We start from the raw sequence: 27,346 nt of genomic DNA, 5'->3' as shown, positions 1-27,346 counted from the left end.
AGGTTGAAAATGACACTAAAATATTTCACAGAAAATGCAGCTTTCCAGTTGAGGGTGGAAAAAACCAACACTGACTGATATGCAGTATGTATAGTCTTTTGTGAGAACATGTCCAGTTTAAAAAAATAATAATCATAGTATAAATAAATCAGCAGATAATTAACATGTCTTGGCTGGAAGATGGGTTGAAATATATTGTGTCACGTCTGGCTAGGTCAGTGGCACATCAACCTAATGAAAGCTAACCCATTTTTTTAAAGTTCTCTCTGTTGATAAATACACCTTAGAGCATCGTCTCTCTTTCCCTCCAACATCTTGGATGCTAGACCATGTAGGATTCAGAGGGTCCAAGCCATTTTCCAGGGAGTTTTTGAAGACATATCTGCCATGTTTGCTGCTGAACTAGAAAGCAATCTGGTTTGACCTCATTCAATAAATGCGCACATTTAGAAAAGCAAATCTTGGCAAGTGGGAAAATATTATGTTGCATTCCACCATTTCATGTTAAAGAGACAGTATGAAATTAAATTAAGCCTTTTGGGGAAAATTATATTGGAGGGCAAACTAAGCCCAAACCTAGAGAAATATTCTCAGGGAATTAAATATAACTACATTCCTTTCTTTGGAATATGCTTTTCTACTCTTTTGTCAGAATGTTCTGCATTTGGCATACCACAAAGCTCCAGCTTTCATAAAGACTTTCAGACAGGCAGTGTTGCCTAAAGGACTGTACCCTGTGTGGACTGGGACTTCTTCCTTTCTATTTCAACAGAAGAAAATATAATTTTTTCTATTGTCGTATGTTCTAACTCATTACTGCTGAAAATGCTGAAAGTTGCACCAGTGTCTATTCTGAGGTCCAGCTGGATTTACAGCTGCTTGCACAGAGTCTCGGGTTACTGCTTTTTTTTTGTCTATTAAAATAAATCTATAGGATCTGGGGGAAAACCCATAGTATAGGATAAGGTAGCAAATTTGGCTGATAGAACAGAATGGTTGGAAGGGACCAGACTGAGCTGATACACCCCTAAAGACACAAACAGGTCCTCCAAGAATAGGTGAGAAAGAAAGTGTACAGCTGTCACAGGTTATTTTATTCTACCCAAGAACTGTCTAATGAGAAGGCCAAAGTGTCTCATTTGTACAGATGCACATCAATATGAATCATCTGCACTGCAGATAGATAACAAGAGGGAATAAGAATCTGTGTAAAGAGTTAGTCACGAATCCTACACAAGAGCAGGTCTCAAGAAACATGGAAATTCAGTGTTTTTGTTAGGTTCAGGACTGAGAGCCCCAGGGACTGATGACCTTTTATAAGCCACAGTGTGGGTATAGTATAGACCATGACACTAAATGGTTACCCCACCTTTGTTGCTAACACACTTTGCTCCTCAGAAGGAAAGACTACCTGTAAGCTGCCAATTTCATGCTATAAGAACTTCAGCTGGAGCCTGTTCATCTTTGTGAATTACTAGTTATTTTTTGCTCTGATACAAAACTCCTTTTGGAGAGAAAAGAAAGGGAATCTGTTCTTCATGTTTCAGCAATAGAAAAAAGGATGCATCCACTGTGGATAAAATACATGGGAAAACCAAGTGCAAGAGAGGGTTTCAGAAAGCTTCATCTGTGCCATGGCCCAGATGTATGCTAGTAGTGTTGTCCGTATCTAACAAACCATACATTACAATGCATCAGAAAGGCTGATTTACAGGTAGTTTTGTTTCCTGCAATGGAGTGTTTTCTTTGCCATGGATGGGAGAAATGGGATCTTATACTACTGCAATGAGAGTAGTTGCCACAGAGTTAACTGCCATACATTAGCCTGGTTTACAAAAATATCAGACTGGAATGGCAAAGTCAAAAGATCACCCAAGATATTATTTCTTACCCATGAAAAGAGTTGGATGTTTGAAAGCATTCCTCACGTTATCATCACTTTGCAACATTCCAGTGTGTTTTATATTTTTCTCACTGTAGGAAAGATGAGGTTATTAAAGGTTATTAAATCTACCACTAACATTTCTTATGATTAGAAAAGAATATATTAAGAAAAGCAAACTCTGAACTGCTTTCTAAACTTTTTTACAACTCCTGTAGCTTGTGTGTGCTCCCTATTACTACCCACCATTTGTTTATTTCCATTTATTCCTCCTGTGATGTTATTTGTTCCCTAATCAACCCTCCATAGAAATACTGGATTTGCTTCACCATTATTCTATTGTTATTAAGAGACTTTTTGACATTTCATGCTATAAGACACTGTTATAACTTAGTTAAACTTTTACAAGTTCAGTTGAAATTTTCCATGCCTGGTGTTTGCTCCAGGCTGTTGTTATTCATGTGTTTTTAAATTTCAAGAGTCATGGTTCAGTTGTTTCTGAGAAGAAAGTTAGGGAAAAATAAGTTTTGCCCACATATAAAAAATTGACACCATTTCTTGTATGCAATTTGTTTAATGCTTTAAAGCATGTATATAAAATTTGGCAGGGGAATGGTCACTCCTGCCAGGAGTCCTTTTTGCTGTCTTTGTGAAAGCATTTTTAAAAAATGTATTTCACACATACTTAGTAAAACCCTTGATTTTCTAGTAGCTATGATCTCTGAGGGCTCTTGTCCCACAGAGCATGGTCAGACTGCTCCCAGCTCCCATGTGCTGCCAAGCCAGGCTAGGGTTACTAGGGTCAGGACAGTCATGGCAACTCAAAATTATTCTAGACTATGTATAGGAACTTAAAGCAGAAAAGAAAGCCTCTTTCTCTCTCTGTTAATAACAGAACTGCCAGTACCAACAGCATGGAAGAGGAAATCCACTGAAGCAAATTCAGAAGGGATGTGTGCTGGACAGTATGGGATAAAAAGGAATAGTTGAGAGTAATGAATCTAATAAGAGAATGCAACCAGTACTGGGTGCCTGTGGGACACTGGAGAAATCAAGAGCCAACTAGCTGAAGGGAGGGTCAGCGGGATCACGCAAGAAACAAAAGGGTTGTAACCTTCAAGATTTTTTTTTATGGTCTTACTATTAAAACTGAAAGATGTTATGTCTAGAAACTGATGTCTCATTTTTATATTAGTCCAGTGTAATAAATTTTGCTGATTTCAAGTGGAGTTACTCTCACTTTTCGGCGGCAGTAAGAAGAGCAGAATTAGATCCTTCAGCTGCACTGGAAAACACTCTGCTTTCCAAATGCACTGGTAAGAGTTATGGCTTTGCCTATGACTGTTATGAGTGTGCTCAGTTCTGGAACGCATCAAGTTGTTCTACAAACCTACAACAGTTCGCAAATGTCATGCATGTGCAGCAACCTAGGGGGTTTTTAGCAAGAACAGTCCAGCAGGGCAGAAATGCATGACCCTTCAGAAACTTTAAATCATGTTTCAAGTGAATCACGACATATTTGGTTTGCTACATTTTTCTTTATATTGAAGACACCCTTGTAGCAGATGAAGAAAAGAAGCAAACTGGTTGCTTATTGTACGGGTTAAGCCATACAGAAATGTTTGAATTAGAAATGTCATGAAAACACTGACTTAGAAGCTTTGTTTCATTATGGATGGCATTAGTCTATTTAATCTACTTTGATGAGTGTTTGTATTCAGAGCTACATGAATAGGGTATGTATACCTAAGTAAAACAAATAGAACTGCCACATCTGGTCATACTTTCAAGAGTATATACAAAGCACTTGATGTGGTGCAAAGCTCACTCTGGGGTGGAGCACTAGAGTAGGAGCTGAGAGGAGCGTAAGGCCTGCATGCCTTGCCTCACAGAGACCCCACATTCTGCTCCCTAAACATGGCTGGCTATCAAGCAGGTCTTGCCCAGAAAACTGGAAGCTGAATGGATTATTGAGCTCAGAGAGGCTCCATCACTCAGGTTTCTGTTAACACTGCCCTCCTCACTTGACCACCCATAGGGGAAAATGTTATGACTTCCCACAAAAGGGAGACCATAAGGCCTGGGACTTGCATCCATATTTAGAGAAAGAAATTTTAAAAACAAACCCCTGAACAAAACCATGTTAAGACACATACAATAGAATTTGCAAACACACGCTGGGCCAACTTCTGATCTCAGTTGAACTGAGAAACTCTGCTAAAACAGAGGGAGCTGGAAGAGAGAGAGGAAGAGAACAGATGGGAGAAGCAGATGAAACGAAGAACAAATTTAGACAGGATGATTAACTTATTTCAGAATGGGCAGAACCACTTATCCATAGCCGCCTGTAATAGAACACACACATTTTTCCATGTATACAATGTTTTGAGTTGGTACAGAAACATGATGTGATTGTGAAAGGGAGGGCAAGAGGGAATAAGACAGTCTCTCTGGCCCTGGTTCAGAAAAGGATGTGCTTTGTCTTCTGTGGCACTTAAGAAGATGCTGTAACATTTTCCTGAACTGGAGTTTCTATCAAGAGATGCTTCATACTATGAAAACGTTCAGAAGTCTCTAGTTAGTTATCAGTGGTACTTTGCACTAATAACCAAATGATATTTTGAAACCTACTCTGAGTGCTGATTTATCACTCACTAACATCAAAACAAAGATTAGTTTATACAGTCTAGGCCCAATATACCAATTTATTGCTCCAGTTTTATGCTTTTATAATTCAGTTGAGTGGATTTAAACTAGGAAAACATGGTGCAGTATGTATGTGGAACTTTTGATTAAAGAAAATATCCAGAAACAACGCTATTAGGACAACAAAATCAAGCACTAAAATGTGAGGGAATGTCAGAATCAAGCACTGCTCAATCAACATGAACGTGGCCCTCCTGCATGCATGCATTCTACTGCAACCTTCAATCATAGGTCATCTATTATATTTTCCACACAGAAACTCTCTCTCCTTCCAATGGACAGAAAGGATGGTGCCAACTTTATTAAAACAAAATACTGAATTGCTGTCTTCATTGTTTGATGTGCAACTGCCTCACTCCTAGAATACCTCCATTTCTCAGAGCAAATGACATTGATCTCTCAGCAAAGGACCACAAGGCCTGCTGATTAAAGCACTGTACACAAGCTAGGTATTGCTAATACCTTAAGATAAAGCTAGATGACAGAGAAAACAATCAGAAAGATTTTACGGAGAACCCATTAATGACTGATACAAGCAGCTAAAGCTAGCGCAGGAAAATACAGATTTTTAGCCATATTCTGGAATTTGTGTGGAATGGCACCAAGCCACAAGTTCTGCCCATAACCCCCCTTGATATAAAACTTAAGATGTCACTATCATGCTATTTGACATCTGTCACATGAACATCACATGAAAAATGCTGGCTGTATTAAAACAACTTAGGGGAAAAAAAAAGGCCTATGCCAATGACAGGAGCTCCTCTGGAAACAGCATTGCTGCCTGCCTCCCCTTCAGTAAAGCTGGATTGCAAGGACAGTGATTTTTTATAGCTGGCCTTTATAGCATCGACTATAGGCAGATGTGGCTTTTTTGATCAACAGATTTTAACACACCTTGTTAATAGCAGCAATAGAAACAGTAATTCCAGTGGTACAGAGAGTACAGAGTTCTTGTACTGTTGCAAAAGTGACAGTTGAAGGGACAATTAAACTGTGAGATGAAAACTTTTTGTGGAGAGCTTTCAGAGACCAACTGAGAACTGCTGGGCTTGAAAGGAGTGAGAAGAAAGTAATTGCTAAGGGAGGATTCTGTCTTCCAGAATTGACTCAAGTAAGACAGCAACTTCATCACCACTTTCAGATCTTTTAACAAGCTCTCTTACTCTTAGTACAGACACTTGCCTAATATGTTTGGAGCAATGATTGCCTGACTGCCTTCTCTCTGCTGAGTTTCAAGTGCCCAGTTATCAGCAAGATAATAGGCAGAAGCCACCTACTAAAAATGCATTTATGGATTGTATGGATGTACAATATGGGAGGTACAGTGTTGGCACAGGGACTGCGAGATCTGGATTTTACTCTTAGTTTTGGCATGGCCATTCAGGATGACTTTGTCAAGATTTTCTCCAGATGAAAATCTTTGAAGGGCTAGGGCTTACATCTCTCTGTAAAATAACCTTCCTCTTTTCTTTCTCTGACATATGTATTTTTAGTGTGGCAGAGATGGTTTCATAGTTTTTTGGGAGATCTATTACAAGTAGGGTTCCTAAGTGGCCCTTTCAGCAGCACAAATAGTTAACAAATGTGATTTAATTTGTATCCTCTTCAGGATATTCTTCTTGAAGTCCTCTTATCAGTTACAATGTAAAAGTCATACCAACATGATCCATGTATCACATCACGACTGATTCTTTTATTATTACCTAGATATATCCAGATTTGTTGTATTTTTTTCCTGTGGCATATTGTCAACCATTTGTGAGATGTAAAAATGGATCTAACAGATAGTGTGATCATGCAGAATACAGCTGTGGAAATGATTTTTGAGATTAGTTTCTACTGAATGAGACCAAAAGCATTTTGCCTGATCATGGAGTCGTATGGCATGGGTTAAGATTTCACACAGACTGTCATTAAGTTGGGAGAAATACAAACAGCAAACTTGTGTACCGTAACAAAGTAAGTGTGACCAGAGTCACTCCACATGCAAGGGGCTCTGACAAAACGAGCCTTTCTGATTTAAATCTGGAGCATAAAAAAGGAATCCTAACTGCAGAGGGAGGGGGATTCAGACATCTGTTGAATCATCTTATCTTCCTTGTCTATTATGCCTTGTCCTCAACATGTACCACCCATTTCTTGAGCTGTCTCTGCTGCCCCCATGTCTTGGGATAGATTCTACAAATTGATGGATACAGCACAGTTCAGTGTTGCCAGCTGTCGCATTGAAAATTCTTTGTGGGTGTGTATGATGTGGCTGTTGGAGTACAGCTTCCCGGAGCTGTCATCCTTTTTCTTTCAAGGCTGAAAGAAACACATGGCCAAACTCTGGGCTGTGGAAAATCCTAGAAATTCAGTGCAGCATTTTATGGAGAATAAAATTTGCAAAGATCAACAATTCGTAGTATCAATCTAAAACATTAAGTCAATGAGCATTGGGGAGCCTGTACTGGAGAGAATGCTGCAAAACCATTAACCTGAAATATTTCTGGAGAACTTTCTGTTCAGCACAATGTCTGCACTGATCTATATTTTGTCTTGAAGGAATGAGTGGAATTATTTGCTTTGTCTGCCTCTCAAGCCTTTTCTGGCCCACTAGAAAAGAGTGCTTGTTTTTTATATTTTGATCAATAAATGCACAAATTCTCCATTTCCTTAGATGTCCATTCATGACCCTGCTTTGTACAGACTAAGGCCATCTCTAGGCACCTGAAAATTAATTGTACTGATGGGAAAATACATTCCACTTCCTCATACTCTTCTGAAAACCCTTTTTAAAATGCTGACATTGTTAGTCAACTAAATATTGCATTTTATGAGGAAGGCTGTTGGGAAAATTTCCAGCGCTGGTAAGAGCCATGTTTTCATGGATTTAGTAAGAAGGAAACATCAAAGTATTGGCTGTATTGTTTCATTTTTATTGCAGTTTTGGGGAATAGTTGAAGTCATGGTGCTAGACTTAGTGCAGCGCCCCATATCCCTGGATACAGATGATGCAGAAAGGGAAGCAGTGAATGGAAGCACATCAAGCTAACAGTTACAGTGTCCAGAAACTAGAGCCACTCCGGTGCTAAGTCCAGCAAGGATTAGTGATCTCTTTTTTGACTGGGAACAGTATCCAGGAGGCCTTCTACATGGCACCTTCCCTTATTGCCTGCCTGAGAGAGACCTGAAGTTGATGGGGTAGCACCAGAGCTGGAAGAGCAACTGTGGGAGGTTCAACTACTGGGGTCCCATTGGGCCCTTTATGAAATGGCTTAAGAGAAAGTTAGTGGCTAAATCCATCAGTAATATTTGGCACGGCTCTAAGACAGACCAGGCATAGAGACCAAAAGTAACCTGGAATTGCAACAGTTTTAACTAGTTGTCTAATAAGAGAAAAAGCTAATACCAGGAGGCTGGAGACACCTAGAAAGGTTTCAATTTGTTTTTTCCCCCCAGAAAGCAGAATTAAGATCAAGGTGATTTATGCCTTTTCCTGGCCTCATCTGTCCACCTTGCAGAAATTTAATTCCAATTTGATTTCCTCAAGTCTTGCAAACATTATTCTTTGTGCAGCTCTTCTCATCTACACACATCTTTTGAGTATAACCCATTAGACAGAAACACAACAGGTGAAACGTATCAGGAAAGGGATGTCAGTAGCTAAGAGCAATAGATAATGCCCTTTCACCTTACTTTCTTTTCTGTCACATAGATACACAAACTGTGTCAACCTTGATTTCCTCATATCCTCTTTCTAGAAGTAAGGGGATTTTACCAGCATTCCTCAGCACCTCTCAGTTTGTCTCTGACACAGGACATGGACAGATGAAGTATGTGCAATGGCTGCCTTTCTGGGTTACTAACGATTAAAAGGAGAAATGAAACACCATTTATAACACCAAATCAATAAATAACAAAACAAGGCATCATCTGTAATAGGCTGTAAATTAGTTTTAAGAATAAAGTCTTATCAACTGAGATATTTAAGAGTATTACTGATAAGGAAAAACCGGAAACATCCAACAGCTCAGTAGTATGCACTGAGGATTTAAGTGACCCAGCTTTCCTTGGCAAATGATCACATTTTGTTTAACACAAAAATATCCGAGGGAATATCAGTGATTCCATGGGAATATCAGCAATCAACTCAATCAATCTAGTTAGCAAAGGAAGTAACATCATGTCTCCTCCTAGAAGGGCTCCCTCCCAGGGGTCCTGATCCTAAAACTGCCTTTGAGCTGGGGCAATTTTATCAAGAAAATACCACCTTTTGCTCATTCAAGACTTGGATAGCCAATAAGAAAATAAGCACACATTCCAGCTGGACCAAGATCACTAATGCCAGATATATCAGTCACTAGGTCAATACCCATGACTCCAAAGGCTATCACAAGGCTATTTTTTTCTTTAAGTGGTAAGAATAATCATCTCTCCAAAAGATGACTTGTAGCCAATGTATTTGGAGGGTTTTTTTGCAGGCTTCTCACATTATTCATTGATTTTTATGTTGAGGAGAGATGGAAGGAGGGAGAGGAACTCAGACGGGGGAGGAGCTGTGACATATCCTAGCAAGGGCTGTCTTTCCCCAATTGCTGCAGCATAAATGCTGTGAAGAGATATACTGAATTTTGTGAGACAAAGCAAGTTGTAGAAACACATTGCATTTATTTGCGATCTCTTCATACCAATTTGTCCTTCTACCAATGTTCTAATTTAACTTAAATAACTCTTCCCCTTCCGTAATATTCTGTATGTGAAAAGAATCATATTCCACTCATAAAATTAATCTCTCTAAGTCAAACTAACACAACTCTTCTCATCTTCCCTCCTAACTCACTTCCCATTTTATTTACCAACTCTCCTCTACATGTCTTCCAGTGTGAATTCAACTTCCTGGCGTGCAGATGACTTGAACTCTTTGCTACTGCCTTAAACAACGGCGTGCAAGGAGAGATGCTGTGTGGATTGGAAATGCTTGTCCTAGCTACATCCACACATCACTTTTTTAATGACTCTCACTGTGACAACTGACAGTCATCTTCAGGCTGGTGGGTCTGCCCTCCCTCAGATGTTCTGAACTAATGGGCTTCTTGCTTATAGCAGAAATTCCTGTCAGACCCTGGGGACGGAATTATAGCACTTGACTTTAAACCACCCAACAATTAGGTATCTAATCCAACTTAGTCACCGAGGTTTCCTCTACTGTCAGTGGTGGGAGTGATGAACTGGGGTCAATTTATCCTTTACAACGGAAAGGTATCTGAGATAACTGGCCAGAATTGCCATTATCAGAGGCCTCTGCCTCTCTCAAATGATCTCAGAGAGGATCTAGGGAAGCATTTTAGACTATGCACCTGCCTTTCAGATGGTGACAATTAGGTGTTAGGATTCCCGGTCCCAGGATCTGTTCTACAGGGGAATGTAGTTGCTGCCATGATTTTTAGGCACCGACTTTTCAGGACAGGAATTCACAGCCCCAGGTGAGTTCTTTACTCAGGGAATGGTGAAAAGTTAAGCACACAGGAATACAAGTAAGAAGAAACAGCGTGCTGAGCAAGAGCTGCCTAAGCCAGATGAACAGAAACGATCAAAAGAGAGGAGCAGCTACAGTCCTGCCACTTACACAATTATGTGAGAACAGCAGAAATCTCATGGGTTTAGCTATGTGATTGGTCCCTTTTGGCAACTGGGGTTACCGCTATTGTTTTCTTTAGGAAAAAAAAGGAAGATGGACAAAGGTGAGAACAGTGCTTTGTTTCCTATCCCAGCACAAGGAGTGGAACACAGGCTCAGAAAGGAGAAGCCCCACAGGTCCTGGGAGCTCGAGCCCACTTCTGTCCTCTCCCCTGCAAGGATCTAGCTGTGATGTGGAAACTGCAATGCTGAGGAAAGCCATACTAGACTGGCAAGGCCAGAAAGGGAGCAAGTAGAGAGGACCTGCTTTTTTTTTTTTCTTTTTTTTTGCTTGCTTGTTTTTGTCTTGCTCCTGAACCCAGGCACCCAGATTCCTGCTGTGTTTCAGACTAGGAGCCTCAGTTTTTTTCTGGATTTCATACCTCAGTTCCTTACTCGGCAAAGTTTTGAGGGACGCTCTCAGGCTTCCCTGGATTGCCAGGACTGCAAGTCCATTCCTAAAGACCTAAAGAGGCTGCCAGATTTTTAGAGGAAATGAACACACTTACAGCCGCTGGGGAATTGGGTGGAAAACCCGAGTTGTTCCACACCTCTTAAAAATCAGACCCCTGTTTATTTTGATGCCTAAATATGGATTTAAATGTTTAACCTCAGGCTGTGTGCTTGAAAGCTTTGGCTTTAAAAACCCCTTTAAAATCCTTTGCTTGGTGCTTTAGGGTCACCGATTCTCATCTGGCCTTCCCATAACGAGTAATTTTCCCCTTGATGGCTAACGAGCAGCAGAATACTGGGACAGCCAAAGCGCAGGCAGCCTGGAGGCAGCCGGCAGCCAGGGAAGGCTGGTGGTGAGGCCCAGGGTGGTGGTGGGGCCTGGGGCCTGCCATCCTTGCCCATCGCCAGCACTCTGTTGGCACTCACCCGAGGCACAGGCCTGCGGGCAGCTGCGCAGCAACAGAACAACCCAGGAGGGAGAAAGGACAATCTGCCTGTTCTGCGATTTGGGGGAGAAATAATCCAATTTGGATTAAACAAACCCCATGACTTTTACTTACAAAACACCTTGGTAAAGGCAACGCAAGCCTCCTGAGATGCAGTAACACTTACTAGCAGCTGCAAAGCCCCCAGCCAGGCAATCTGTAACAATCCCCCATATAATTTGGGGGTGGGGTGGGGAGGAGGGGATTTGTTGTTTTTTTTTTAATTGGGTGGCCTGATCCTGCCCATGTGCACCAGCCATGTGAGAAAGAGGCTCAGTCCTGCAGCCTGGCCAGGATAGGCAAGACCCTCCACTGCCTCCGCTGCCTCACAGGTACTAATAGCTGTGCAAATAGGGGTACAGGCTGTCAGCTCAGAGTAGCAGGGCCAAAGAATCAGTCTGAAGGAGCACCAGTTCACTGGCTGGAAAAAAGCTAGGCCACCTAGAACCAGGTAAAAAATTTTTCCATACTTGACTTCCTAATTTTTTATCCACTCACCTTGCAGAAATTCATGGTGGCAGAAAAAAAGGAGAAAGCTGGGATATCCATCTTATCCATCCATGAGAGCATGGAATATCCATCTTGCTTTTGCTCTGAACACAGAGCATGTTACTGTTCTCTAGATCGTGTTTTGGCAATAACTGCTTTTAAAGCATTACTTTAAACATTTTAAAGTCATGTCTTGTTTTTTCTCAGTGAAACGTGCCGAGCTGATAGTCTTTAGGATTGAAGCCCTTTATTGAACACAGAGCACTTGCTGGGATGACACAGCCAGAAGTGACACTGTCCCCTCCCATTTTATACTGCACAAAATGAAGAGGCTGCTGTACAACTAATGTAGGCTGTATCCAATTATGAATAAAAATACTATGTTCCCACCACTAAAGCTGCTCCTGGAACCCCTTAGGTTCCCTTATTTTTATGATCTGTCTGTAAGCAGTTACTTTAACCCTCTGATGATATTTATAAACTGATATACAGTACTATAAAAGATAGCCTTCCTTTACAATTCTGGATGATTGCCCATGGGCTTGCAGTCCCTCCCTCACTAGCCATCATGTTATTTATTCCCCTTCAAGTACAATATTCACTTTGTAAAGCTTACTATTCAGAGCGTGTTTGGATATCATTCACTGGAAATCACCCATACGCTCCCTATCAACTCCTGCCTGGGCTCCTTGGTGAGGCGGCTACATTACACTGAGCAAGGACTGAGAAAAAATTTTCAGGTTTCAAGAAGAACTGGCTTGGTGCAAGAGCTCAGGAATGTCAGAGGCAGCTGGGCTACTACCATACACTCCTAACCTGATAAACCTTTCGGCTCTACGGGTATTTTATTTTCTTGTACCACTTCCTACAAATTGTGGCTGGTCTGCCTAGCAGGGATTTCCCTAGAAGATCCAGCTCCTGAAACTCTCTCTGACTACAGTTACATGGGATTTGCAGCACCTTCAAAGTCAAAGCATAAGTTTGGACAAAATATCTCAGTCAAAGTCTGAACTTAAGGAACTTCTGGGCTTTGGTTACATTGTAGTATTCTTCTAAACAGCTGTCACTTCACTCCCTGGTTCTACAAATCTGAACTCCTTCCTAAAATGGTCCCTCCTTGGGCTTCAGCTCTAAATATCCTATAATTCTGAGCAATCATACTTGAAGTACTGGACCTGGCCTAGCTATAACCTTTACCAGCTTCCTGGAGTGTTTCTAGCAACATCGACTGGATCTTTACCCTCCAGAGTTGGATTACCATAGCATCATATATCCCATGGGATTCACTACTAAAGCCACAGCTCTCTTCCATTTTCCATATTCCTTCCACCCAGAACATTTTCTGAAGGGAAAAGAGGTGGCCTGAACACGTAGCCCCAGCTTGGAACTAGCACGGACAAACTCTGTAGGAAGCATGGGCTGGAGTGGTGGATCAGCATTTGTCTTAAATAAATGCAGGGGGGCGGGGGGGGGGGGGGGGGAAGGACGATAGATAAGGAGTTTAAGCCTTTTACTTGACCCAGAGCAGATCTTTTTGATATGAGGACCAGACACCTTATTTGGCGTCTAGGTAAGATTATCCCTTTCCAGAGGACAAGAGATGTTCGAGCCACAGGCTACAGCTTTAGTGAACAACGAACCAACTTGCAGGACCATTACATTGCCAAACTCCCCAATACTCCCTTGTGGACCCCGGTTCATGTAACAGGTCATTCAGCTGTATTTTAATGAAGTTCTGCCTAGACTTCCTGGCCTAGTGAAATAACATTGCTTAAGCTCTCACAGCACTGGTTAGAAGGAAAAAACCCAGACTGGACTATGTTATCATCTGTAATACTATAACACACATTTTTCTTTTCTGGCAGTTTCAACAGCATTTGAAATCTTGCTGTAAAGTCCAAGGAAATCAGAATATGAAACCTTTGTTGAGAACTTTTCTTCTGACATATATGTTTCTCAAAAAAGTGCTGACTTGGAGCTCAGAGAACTGAGAAAATTGAAAATTACACAGTGTAAAGACACTGAGAATTGCTTTTTTGCGTTGGAGACCTGGGCAGGTTCAGGGAAATGTCAGTGTAATAATGCAATAACTTTGGTGATGAAGGCCTACTGGTAATTGCTGATCTGTACTTCATCAGTGGTTTAAGAGCACCAATCCCCCTAGGCCTAACTTCTGAGTTGGAAATAACATAACTTCTATTTCTTTTTTTTAAGCAATTTTGTCTCATAGAGGCCAGGCATCATCTTCTGCATCTTTGTTGTTACTTTGTTCCAGTGAGTTAAGTTTGGACATTGAGCAATCAAATTGCCAGTGCTCATGAGCTGTAATTTTCAGTTTTCTAAGGAAGATACATGAAATGGAAATTGGCAAACTTGTGATTCCATTTCAGGGTGTCTGGTGAAAATATTTTGGATCAGTAACATATCTGAGAGAAGACTGGAGAATTGGCCAGACGTCCTGTATGTAACATGCCAGAAAAGCCAGAGCAGCATCCACTCACAATTCAAATGCTTTTTAAGGTTTCAGAAAAGTTTAATTAGAAGAGTTTTCACTCTTTATGAAGTATGGCTTATAGAACAGGGTTATATATATAGGAAAGCCGAAATTATCCATTAATTGACAGCTCTATCCTGGGGATTTTTTCCCCCTTCAACATAAACATTTGTCTTGAACATTTTTTAAAAATTACAGTAGACTAGAAGGTTGCCAAATATTTAGTGGTTTTGTGAAGTTGTTTGGTATTCATGTCTACTACAGTTCTACAGAAAACAGCTCTAAGAGCCATTTCTTTCACCATACGGCAATCTAGAGAGGAGTGCAGGATAACAAACTTCAAAGATGTGATAAAGAAAAATGTGATTTGAGCTGCTTTTATAATTATTAAAAAAAAAAAAAAAGAAGCCTTTGCAGAGGCTAGATTCATGTCCTGCCAATATTTATTACAGTGTTTATCATTAGGACAGTGATTATGCACATGTTCAGTCAATTCCAAAAGACAATGCTGTAATGTTTTCGGCTCTTGGGCTTCCCGCCTTCCTGAGACTAGATTGGCGGCTGGCGGAAGCTCTCCCCTTCCCCACCCTTGTTTACATCCCCACCAGCCCACGGCAGAACCCGGACAGCAGGACAGCAAAGCTCCAGCTTTCTTTGGTTCCCCTCCAGACACATCCCACACAGAGCAAAGGTCTGGCCTTTGAGGAGCATGGGCAAGGGGAGAGGGTGTGAAAGAGGCCTGTCCCGCATTTTGCCCTGTGGCGTAATAAGGCGTAAACCTAGATAAACACAGGTTGCTCACTTCTCATTCAGACAATGTAGAGGCTAGTCACTTCATAGCACAGTCTCCAACCCAGAGCTGCACTGACCCACCTTCTCTTTCAACCAAACAGGTGACTTGATCCACCTTATTCACAGGCCCCTAACTCATTGCTTTTGCTCTGTAACTTCCGAGCTGGTCAGAGCTGTAGTCTTCGCGCTGGTCACAGTTACCAGCCAGCTACCATTACATTTAAAACAGCAGCCTAGATACAATGCCAAGGACATGTTCCTCATCAGCAAGCCTCTGTTGCTGGCTGGGCAGGACAGGGTGCGCTGCACTCCCACACCTGCACACTGTGGAGCTCCAAGAAGCACAATGTCCTGCTGTTCTGTGACGGCTCTTTACAACCTTTTTATTTTATTTTTTTAAGTGCCAGAAAGGTGCATGACAACAGGCTCAGCTGGTAGGCTCTGGTACACTTGAGTGTAAAAGTTAAAATTAGAAGCATTGAGGACAGAACTGGATTTATTTTAAACTATAGCTGGGCTCTCAAATTAGCTATTCTGTAATCCCAGTTCAGTTTCAGGAATGCCTGCCTGGGAAATCCTGCAGACCATGTGAGGACAGTAACCACATATTGTGTGGAAGAGAGTATGCCTGGAAAACCTGGAGAAAAGTCCCCAGGGACAGTGATCGCTCAGGAAGAAGTGACAACCCATAGGAAGCGATACAATTCATTACTGTCAGCGCAGTTTTGAATTCCCTGAGAGGCTCAAAGGAAGGTTTCTGTTATGCTACTATGAATCATCTCACTGGAGACTCTTTATGAAATGTCTTAGAGACCTACTATGGTCACAAATGAGCAAACTTGTTTCTTGCTTCCTGCATTTCAAAAATCAGGTGCTAAGTTTTGATGTACATGCGCTATAAACTCTGTCATACGGAAAACACCCATAAAGCTTTTGTGTCAGGAATGAAGCGAGAGCAGGCTTTGTTTATTTTTATCAAGTAGCGATGACATGCAAAAGCAGCTTTTCTATTTACAGGCCTGGCCTTTTGTTCTCACAGACTGTTTGGAAGGAATATGAAGAGAGGCCAGATTGCAGGACACACAGCAACATTTCCTCCACTGTCTCTACTGTGAAGAGGCAAAGTATCGGCTACTTACCAAAGAATCACTACTAACTAAAGAATCACTAGTTCACTTTCAGGTCTTAAGCATTTATCCTTAATTAGTATTTACTTGCACATTCAGGAACATGGGTGTGGCCACAGACAACAACCCTTACATTCACAGTCTTTGACATTTGGTGTTCACACTAGCAGGCAAAAAAAAAAAAGAAAATCAACACTGACTTCTCTCAGTGCCAGACAGCTGTTCGCTCTGCTCCCTCTGTGTCTGACTTCAGCTTTTGATACACCATCATTCAGCTTCTGCTGTGTCCTCTCCTCCTGCTGTGCCCTCCCACGTCAGTGCAAGAGCTGACATGATACATACACTTCCAGCTTGGCTTCCAGAATTTAAGGGGTCCGTCAAGACCATCTGAGACCTCTGTGTCCAGTTCCCACCCTCTACTGAAGAGCTACCACAGTACCACATCTCTCTGAGACATACAGATTAATAATTTAAACAACATAATTTTCCACTTGTTAGGTATTTAGGTTATGTATTTATTTCTCTCACCAGCGTAAGATTGCTGGGCTTTTTGTCTGGCTAACTCTTTACCATGCTGTGGTTTCAACCATATATAGCTGCCTTTCTGAAAATCCATTTCTGCTTTGGGATCTCAGCAACTTGGTTCCACAGGAAAGATAAAGCATCAAACTACTGGTGGACTAACTGCATCCTAGCTAGGCCACAACCAATGCGTTTTCATGAACACCTAAACATGTTCTGTCATAAGCTGACTAATTGCCAGTGCTTCAAATACATTCTGTGCTACTCCCTACCAGGCTCCTAAAGCCTGGCACAACTCTTCATACTTGGTACATAATTCATACTTTGTGAGAGATGATCCTTGAAGATACACAGCCAAACCTAGATTCAGAAATGGTAACACCCTCTTGAGCTTTACTTCCTTCCAAAAACAAAAGAAATATTTGCTGTCTGTCAGATGCCCTTATTTGAGAGAACTTATATCAGTATTTATGTTGGTGCAATTCCACATCCTTTACTAGGAATAGGATCAGATATGCAGCAAGCTTCCCTGCTGGAGATGTTCCAGTATCTGGAGCAATACACCATAACTACTATAAATGTCAGCAATGATACTAGCTGTATCACATATATGGGGGGAAAAAAGCAGAAAGGGTAAAATTCAGGAATTTTACTTCTCCATACCCCAATCATTGCACTTCAGCTAACACAGGCTATTAAATTAAAATATGTAGTGGAATTAAAAGGAATAATTGGCACCATCATGAGGACATAATAAGGCCAAGAAAGTAATCTAATACGGATACAATCAGACTACCATAAGATATATTTAATTCAGGGCTTGATGACAGGCATATTCCTAAGAGTCTTCACCTAAGGAAAAATGAAACCTCATTTTGAATTCATAAGGACTTGCAAGACTTTGGAATGTAAGCCTCTCTGATACATCTCAAGATTTCTCGTTTTTTGTACAGTAAATCGGGTCTCTCTTAGTTCCTACCTGGTGCTGGGTATTTTCTTCTCTTACTGAAGACAGTGGAAATTCAGGATATTCTTCAAGTCCAGGGGGCTTTCAGCATCTCTCAAGGGCAGTTCCTCTGTCAACACAAACAGTCTTAGATTATACTTTAGAAAACACATATTCTAGGAGATGTTTGATCAGACACCTTCTACGCGTGCCTGAAGTCAGAACCAGATGCAACAGGATTCTTTTGATCCTTTATGTCCTTTAACATCTTAATACTTAAGCATCTCCCTAGTCTTGCCACAGAGACTGGCACAAATCAGAGAGAACTGTGGTTTTTTCCTCCCCAAAAACTCTATTTATCTTAAAGTTGTGAGTATGTTCATCTCTCCCTGCATTCAACAAGAGAGGAGGAGCAGCATGAATTAGAGCATTCTGTCTACTGTTGCACTTATTTCAGGATCTGGCACTTCCATATTATAGATGAAGTTTTAAGCAACAACCTTCTTCTGTCAGCCCTCTTTAAAATATCTGTGGATGTAGGCTATTTCCCAGAAAAGACACTGACATTTACAAGTGAGTCCTTGTATGTGCATTTGCAGTGGTGCCAATAAAACTCCAATCCTTGCAGTTCTGAAAATGTTTCATGTTTCACTGAGACTGCAGTAATGACTGCACAGAGAGATGTACGTTACATTTTTCATTCTTTCTAAACATAGGCAACATTTTCGCTTTTCATGTACTTTCTCCCTTACATACTTTTAATGCAATTTCCTTCCCCCTCCTTATAACATTTGTGATGGTAAATGAGTTTCCTAGGCCATTTGGAACAGAGGGGGAATCACTGTCATTCTGAATTCTTTGAACATTATTTCATGTTTTCAGATAACCAGAATTACAAGAAATACAGTCAGATGATTTGTGACAACTGAATAATATGCTGACAAACAAAAGGGAGATATGAATATCTTCAGTCATCATCATTATTAGCATTGGCAACTGAATAAATTTCAGAACCTGAATTCTCAGGTGTTTTTTGTTAACAGTTCTAAATTACATATACATGATGAAGGGAGTTAGATCTCAAGTCAGCTAGCTGATTCTAGATTTATCAGAACTGGATTTCGGCAGCTGTGTTCTGTTCTTAACAAAATCTCAGCTGTTAGATTTTGCTTTTGCTATGACAAAATTAAAAAGCCAATCACAGGACTTCTATCATATAAGAAAGAGAAACACTACACTCTTTCCAAGTTTTTCCTCAAATAAAACATTAATTATTGCCTTTTAAAAATATTTTTTCTGTACTTCTAAGACAATGTCAGGCATTAAATATGCATGCTACCTGTACCTCACTAATATAAGTGTAGGTGTTCACACCTAAAAATAACCCCAAACACCATCAACTTAAATATAGACGTGAGTGATTAATAAACCCTCGTATTACTCAAATACACAGAAAATAAACCACTATTCAGCAAGGCTGTAATTGCACCAGCCTTCTGAAAACTGTATCTCCTAAGTTTAATGTGGGCGAGATGCTATTCCTGTACTGTATTTTTTACTATTCAAATTCCGAAGTTTGTTTCATCTTCATCTTCTTACCCCAGATTCTGTATTTTCAGAAGTATAATGTCTGCTATACAGAAAACCTGACAGGACACATCTGCCAACATAGCTATTTCTGTATAAATATCCTAAGGATTCCATAATTACTAAGGTTTCTGTTATCAGCATAAAGTTCACTCTGCTAGGAATTACAAGACAGTCTGTCTTAGACAAATGTATGAGGGTTTTCTCTTATTTGCTTGCACAGGCAAACTTTGCTGCTCTGGGGCAGTGTCAGGCTCTGGATAACTGACACTCAAATGCAGCAGACGGAGTCATCATTACAGTCTGTTCCCATGGTTATAGAGAGCTATCAGTATATTTTTTCAAGTAACAAATAAAAAAAAACATTTACCAGAAAGGGGGAAAGTAAAAAAAGTTACATCCTATCATTTCAGGTAGCTATAACTGCAACTTCCAATTCATTTGTAACAAGATTCATCCAAACAGAGAGAGATGCAGTATGCCCTTGCTGGTCCAACGGGAGGGCAGACTGGCCAGCTGCCTGCAGCTGCAGCTGGAGCAGCCATGCTGGGGGCTTCTGTGTGCCTTTACAGCAAAAGGAGCTCCAGGCGCATCCTGGCTCCCAGTCAGGAGGTTTGAACAGAAGGGGAGTTCACCTGTGAGACGCTGTGTTCAGCAATCCTGGCTGAGCTCTTCTCAAATACTCCATATTCCTTTTTAAAACAGTTTTTTTAAGGGAGAGATGGGATTTTCATATGTATTTTTTCCCTGTGTCACAAGGCATTGCTGTATGTATTGTAGACTGGAAGTTATCAGGCAAGTCTTGGCAAGGGCTCCATGCACTTCATATTTCATGCTAACTCTCCCATGCAACTCTCAGCCTTATGGTTAGTTAGCACTGAGAAAAAACAATGGCAACAGTGGCAATGCTGCCAGGCTTGCTATTTCTGGGTATTGTAGAGGTCCCTCTCCCATCCACTCTGTCAGGGAATGGGAACAGTTCATTGCTTACTGCCCTTATAATCTTATACAACAAGAGGTAATGGCTGTGCTGCGCTTGTCTACACCCTACAATAAGAGGGCTGATGTCTAAAATGCCTGACAGTGGAGATGCTGAGTGTGCTGCTGCATCTGCCTTCTGCATAGTTTTGATGGGGGAGTCCTTACAGTCTTCACATCTGTCTATAGGACAGAAAAATTCATAGCACATTCGCTAAGAGAAAGAATGAAAAGCTAAGGGGTTTCATAATGTTAGTATTGAGCTTTGGGGCTGAATGTTTCAAGTTTGTGTGCTTAAATTTACATGAATAAGGGAAGTTAGTGAGTGGGTTCAGGTACGCTTGTTTTAGTATATATGCAGAGATGAAGTTTGCTGAATTAGCAAAAATTTAAATGTTTTGGCCCTTCTGAGGGCAAGATAAGGGACACAAAGCTGCCCGTTTCAGTAAGCTAAAATAAAAATCTGCTTGCACCACAGCTTCAAAATCTTAACAGTAGCAAAATAGTTTCCATCCAACACTTAATGAAATTAGAAGGCGAGTGTCCATGTGGACACCAGGGAAATAACAGCTATTTGGCAACAGCTGTCTTGGCTATTACTCCTCTAGATCATCCCTTAGTTTCCATTCATTTTTCTTTACCCACCTTATCAATCACTAACCAACTAATTATCTGAGATGACCATCTCAAACTAATTCTTAGATCATTACAAAAAAATCATACTTGAGATGAGATTTGTTCCTTCTGTTTCAGGGACTGAAAACTGGGCTTGAACATTCGGTATATAATTGACCTCAGCAAGGAACAAGTCAGGTCCTGCACTGATGGGAACAATCTTGGTCTCCTGGGATAGGAATGTATGAGACAGAAGTGCCCTTTTATCTCGTGACTGTATTTTCGTTAGACAGAGTAGAAAAATACTAAATGAGAGAGGTTAGGGCATAAATACAGATTCCACAAGGCAAAAATAGAAAACAAAGTTAATAAGAAAAAACATAATAAACGAATGGAAGTGATGAAAAGCGACTACAGACCAGAAAGAAGGAGAACAGAAAGAAAGTACAGATGAAACCAATAACTTCAAAAGGATCTAGATGTTATGGAAAACAAATCAGTGAAATATCAAGAGGAAAAATAAGTAAAAAATGAGATGCCCCTGAGAACTGCAGGCTGGGGGAAGGAAAGCTATGAACAGGGAGCTAGTCAGGAGTAATGAAGATCAGAAAATGAAGCATGTATTTGAATTGGCACCAGCAAGAGAAAGCGACTACATATATGGCAAAAATATTTAATGCCCTGTAAAATACCAGCTTTATGCGTAAAACAGGCTGGCTGGTATTAAAATGTTTTTCTAGCTCCAGGCTTCACTTGACATTAAGAATTCTTGGAAAGGTAGGCTAGGGCTCTGCTTTTTCTACTCCAGGCCTTTTCCGAACATGCTAGTGCACGCTGCTTTTTCCGAGCAATCTCGTGTGGGTGCCTCACTTTGACCAGCCTGTTAAGCATGCTTGTTCCATACCAACCTAGACTATAGAAAAGGTACGTAATCCTAGATGAGCTGTCTGACCAAACACAGAATGTACCAGCCCAGCACTATTGCTCCAGTAAATGACAGCATTTGTGAATACATGATGATGAGTTTTCCATATGTAACGTGATCAAAATAAGAACCATGACCTAAGGAATACTCTCCTAGTGGGAACTCTTAGCTATTTCTATGCAGTCAAAAGTATTTTAAGACCACTTCGTGATTCAATTTCCTAGTACATATGCAATACTTAGAACTTATATTTTGTCCTTAAAAAACCCTAAGTGTTAGAGTGACCCCCTTGAAAGTATGCTTCACATTTAACAGATATGAAACTGGGTGAAGAAACCAGTATGCAATTGAAGTTAGCGAGAGGACTCAGTGTCAAGGTAAAGGGCAAATATCAAGGTTCACCAAAACATAGTGACTTGGGTTTTCTATATGTATCCCAGTTCTCTCTGTTGGAAAACAGTCCTCTTGAAAAATGTCCTTAGCATACTCTGACAGAAGTCAGGAGTTTGGGTCATTGTTTTTTGTTTGGTTGGGTTGGGTTTTTTTGGTTGTGTTATAAGGTTTTGAATACAGTGCCTGCACTCTGATAGTCATTTGCTTGCTACATTTGTACGGTCAGATTCCAGGGTATGGCATGATGTCTGGTTACATGACAGATCATAAAGCACATAGGAAAGCAGAGCTTTCCAAAACCTCACTGAAGCATATGATATTTTGTGTTTTCTTGACGGGTAAGCCATTATCCAGCTTTACCCTGAGTTACAGAACAGTAAGTTTTTTCAAGGAAGGCCTGAAAGATGAGAGCACTAACTTGCAGATGTGCTCTCGCTCACTGTACTCATGGTGAATCATTCTGAGAAATAGCTTGGATTTCTTTTTTTCTTCCATAAACCATGAAAAAAAAACCCTGTGATTCACAGAACTGACATGCATGTAGTTAGCCATGATTTTGTAAAGATAGGCTTTCACCTGTAACACTGGAAGTTGTCCTAAATTTACAAGAAGAGAATTTGCTAATAAAATGCCACCTAAAATGACCAAAGTACAAAAATTCTTATTCTGTTGTTGTCACCACACATACATGGGGCTGCAAAGCAAGGGTCCTTTCTCACCTTTGCTACTATACCAAAAACTGTGGGACAGGGTTTGCAGAAGTGATCAGAAACTCCCAGACAGTTTTTACCATGTGGTAGGCACCAAACTTCCAATGGGCACAGCACTTAAGCTAGATACTGAAGTCAGATGGTGCTAATACTCCTGAAATACAACTTGAAATAGTGCATACTCCCAGAAAGTTAGCTCCCTGGTTTCTAACCCCTTTCTCCTCCTTAGTGTTATCATACTACTCATCATAAGGGTACGGCACCCAAAAATCATGAGTAGCTGGAAAATCTGAGCCATAGCATATTCTTTTTTGCCACCTATAAATGCTCCATATAAAATCGATTTTTTTGGTTTTGTTTTGAGGACACACCGTGGTCCAGATAATTCTGCCCCAGTGTGGAAACGCAAGAAGATAAAACAGCAGCTCCCTGGCAGCCTTACTGATGTATACTGCTGACCAACAAAATGTAAAGCAAGTCTCTGATCATTTGCCAGGGTCACATCTGGGTGCAGAGAAAGCAGCAAGATCACAGAAAGAGATTTTTTTCCTTGTTCCTATTACCTGAATGGATTATGACATGTGTTTTACATTAGATAGGCAAATTGATTCATATAAAATAAAAGCTTAAATGTAGTCTATTTCTTAAGCCATGCTTTCCTAAGGTTTGTTCAGATTCAGAGAGGTATGTCTTACTTTCCTTTTCAAGCCTTCCTGCTTGCTGCCTGGGCTTATCAAAATATTTTCCTAGGGGGCTGAGTTGAGGAGAGTTTCACTATTTTTAGCTGTTCCTGCCTCTCTCTAAGTATCATGGGATATCATTATGAGCAAAGAAGCCCACAAGTTCTGTGACCTTACAGGTTAGGAGAAGCAACGATGCAAAAAGATTGTTTAAATACTAAAAATAGATGAAATCCGATTAGGAAAGGCTCATACCTATGAAACACCTTTTTGTTACTTGCTCAGCATTATTTTAGACATATGTAAGGAGACACAGGGTCTTCCTAAAGGTAAATATTGCACTTGAACTTGGGAGCACTACTTCTATTTGTCTGTAGGTTACTGGCCCCAAATCTATTGAATTTGCTCGGCGTACTACCAGATTGCTTAACGTGGACTCAGTAGCCTCAGACCAGTTCCCTGCCACAAAACATTCCCATGGCAAAAGCCATTAACGTATTGGGAATGCTGACCATTCCTCTGGCAACCTCAGTGGTGGAGCCAGAAAGTCACTTAACATTCCTTGCTTTCAGTTTCTCTCTTTGCAAGTCAGGCTTTGGACATATGGAGTGCTTTCTAATGCAGGTTTGTCTATGCAAACATAAACTGCTACTATAATACAAGCCACACAAGAAATAAGAAGATCTCCTGTAGTTATTTGTTTGTGACTAACACTTATGTGTCAAGAAGGGGTAGCCTGCACCAATGGAGTAAGGAGGCCTCCATACGCACCCAGGCATCCTTGCATGGACCCACAACGCGGCTTACAAAACTGTTCTTTGTGTTTGTACTTACTTTCTTTTCTTTTTGGAACTTAACTCATTTTTATTAAGTTGCTCAATAAAATTTAATGGGATTGGAGTTTCATGCTGTGCTGAAGAGTTTACAATGTACAAAATACTGGCACAGAGAGAAAAAATGACAAACTCATTAAAATATTTCAACGTACTGATGTAGCCGCTTTCATTCAAGAATTTCAAAAAACACATTCTGATCGTTAATCACTGCTCCCAGATGCCATGTATAAAAAATATTACTGAACCAAATACAGATGAGACATTGCAAAGATGCTAATTGACTTGGCGGAGCTCATTTGGGATCTAATCCAAATATTCTGTTCAAATACATGGGTATTGCTATTGCTGTTACCTTAAAATGGATCCAGAGGATTGATTACAGCTCTGGAAAAGAATCAATGAATCCATACCCCCAGCCAGCCTGCTCTGGTCACCATACCTGGCCTGATCCCAGAATGAAAAAGGGGAATGGGTATTGTAGTTCTATGTTGGAAAATGGCTTAAAAATTGTCACTGTGTGATTTTATGTTTATGGGTTTTTTTATCTCCCATTTCTAAGCAGATTTGCCATGTGCACGTGCACACTTTTCTGTGGTTTCTTTCTTTTTCGTACATCATTCTGGGAGTAATTCCCCAAGCCAGGTACCTTGAACCTGTTTGCAACCTGATGAAGGAAAAAAAGAGTTGGTACATGTCTGTGAGGACACAGTTCAGCCTGGAGCCCCACTAATGGTGCAGACTGAAACAAAGAGATTCCATCTGGGTCTAAGCCTGAGCCAAGTCTGCATCTCTAGTAGTTAGGGACAGCAATCTTTCTGTATAAAGTCTGATATAGCACCACTGATATGAAGTAAAATCTGCAAGCCATTTTGACCACCATCCTCTAGAGAGCTGTACTGGAGTGGAACAGTGAGTCAGTTGTGATAAGATGCTATTTGTTCCAGGCAGCAGGAAGGTGGAGGCAGGTTCTTTGGTAGTATAGATGACATCCTACTTTCTAGATGACATCCCTCTTTCTGGGTAGTATGTTGCTGAAGCTCCTGTAGTCATCATGTGTTGCTCCCTATTGCTGACAGGGATGCAACAAGGTAGTAACTGACAGGTTACATCCAGGAATATGGCTGCAGTGCTTCAGATGCATGCGGACCTCCCTGCATGGACCCGCAACAAACCTTGTTGGGAGACCATCCTTTATGCTCACATTCCCGGGATTTGTTTACCATTCTGTATGCAAAGCATTTTTGTTAAGCTGCTTGGTGGCCCTCAAGCATGGGGCACCTATACATCCAAATGGCTTACTTTATTGCCAGATTTGTTTGTGGTAAAGCTGTTATGGTCCAAGAAGACAGCGTCCAAGGAGCACTGCGAGGGCAGCTAAATACCCTCTGGGGAAGCGCACACTGCAGGGCAAGCCCCTAGGTACCGTGTCACACACTGCTGCAGGTTCTTTCTGTGTCAAAGCTCCCCAGGACAAGCACACGTTCTTCACACAGATGCTGTGTATTTTGATTTCCATCCTACATAAATTCTCGATATAAAGTCAAGAAATCATGTACATGCATTACCCAAATTCTTAGAGATCATTTCACTTCTTGGAACAAAAAAAACCAACACAGTCTGAAATGGGGATTTTTTTTTAACCTTCTGTCCCCTTTCTCAGTGACTTCTGCTGGAATGAGGAAAACAGCTAGTCTTAGGAGGTCAAGATTTTACACTAATCTGTCATACAAGGTGTGAAGTACGTAAATGTTGTTCCACAGGACTCCTTCAGAAGCTGTTAATTCCAATAATGTCACTGTCTAAGATCTGTCAAAACTTACAGATTGCCCACAGTGAAAACCCATGGGAAACTCATACCAGAAGAATGGCTGCTGGTACAGCAGTGCTCCTTTCAAAACAGAAGTGGGAGCCAATAGGTTGATGGGATCTGTTCTTAACTTAAGACAAGTTTATTATTTTAAACTGCTTTTGAGAATTTCCCTGCATTTTAGTTGGTAAAAATAGCAAGCTCTGCAAAGACACAACATAAGAATTACAATAAATAACCCCTTTTTAAATCATTGGCCTTATTGTTCCTTCACAAGTCTAAAACCAGAAGAGAAATTTGCTTAGGGCTATGGTATCATTCACAGTAATATCCAGAGCATTAACAAAATAACTATGTTTGTGTGTTCATAAGTAATTTAGCCTTAGTCTGAGAAAGCAACTCTTAGCTGCGAGAGATTCAGGAAAAGGCGGTTAAGAAATTACTGCCAAAGACTCACATGTAACAAATGCCCCTCTGTGTTAAAAGTGTATTAAGTAACAGCAAGACCTTTCTGTTTTGGAAACTGTAATTTTCATCTAGCTATCAGCTCCTAAGAGATTATTACAGATGATCTTTGGCCCACTCAGTGGGAGTCAGGGTATGTGCTTTTGCCATCAGAAACAGGCCTCTATAATAAATGCTGTACCTTGAACTGAACTTCACCAGCAAACCGGGGGCTCTTCAAAGTGCAAGGAAAGCACTGTTGTAGTTTTCAAAGTCCCTCACACTGAATGTCATGTAAAATATCGCTGCATCCAGAAGGATCCTACAAGAGAGAGGTCCCAAATCTCATTTGTACTGTCTATTAACAATTGCTGTGTATGGTAAAAGTGTTAGGTGATGAGGATTCTGCAGTGAGATACTCTGCTGTTAGCTTATTCTGCCAGTCAGATAACGTCCTCCTTGCTCCTACACCAGAACACACAAGTCCTTCTCAAGCCTTGTCAAGGCTTTTATGCAGCAGAAGGACACGAGGAGTCAAGGACAAAAAAGGAAGTTGCACTTTGAAAAAAAAAATATGCTCAGGAGAAAACATACCTGATGTGCCTCCTTGTTGTGAATCCAGTTGTACAACTTCTTCTGAATGCAATTGCCATGCCATTTCTGCATGCCAAGAAAGAACTGCAATATGGCCATGGGAGGGCAAGGGAAGGACTACTAGAACTACTGCTGAGCAGGTTACGCATGAGAGAGCAAGGGATGATCTTCTTGCCTTTCAGCTGGAGGAACAAGTGCAGCTCCCACTTCTGCTTCACTGACA

The 27,346-nt window shown here is 40.8% G+C and overlaps 1 long non-coding RNA gene across 1 annotated transcript in view; it reads right to left on the bottom strand.

Annotated features, from left to right (window-relative positions):
• The window catches only part of LOC148055641 (uncharacterized), a 228,534-nt gene that overhangs the window by 83,846 nt on the left and 117,342 nt on the right, over positions 1 to 27,346 (bottom strand). Inside the window, exon 3 of the long non-coding RNA XR_015704935.1 lies at positions 17,588 to 17,684. This is a non-coding gene — a long non-coding RNA (uncharacterized LOC148055641). The remainder of the gene's footprint in view (positions 1 to 17,587; positions 17,685 to 27,346) is intronic.

Source organism: Nipponia nippon, unplaced genomic scaffold (genome assembly GCF_047370975.1).
Source record: "Nipponia nippon isolate SJK-2023a ecotype South Korea unplaced genomic scaffold, ASM4737097v1 scaffold_2, whole genome shotgun sequence".
Lineage (NCBI taxonomy): Eukaryota > Metazoa > Chordata > Aves > Pelecaniformes > Threskiornithidae > Nipponia > Nipponia nippon.
Note: the sequence above shows the minus strand (reverse complement) of the source record. Positions and strands in the feature narration are given on the sequence as shown.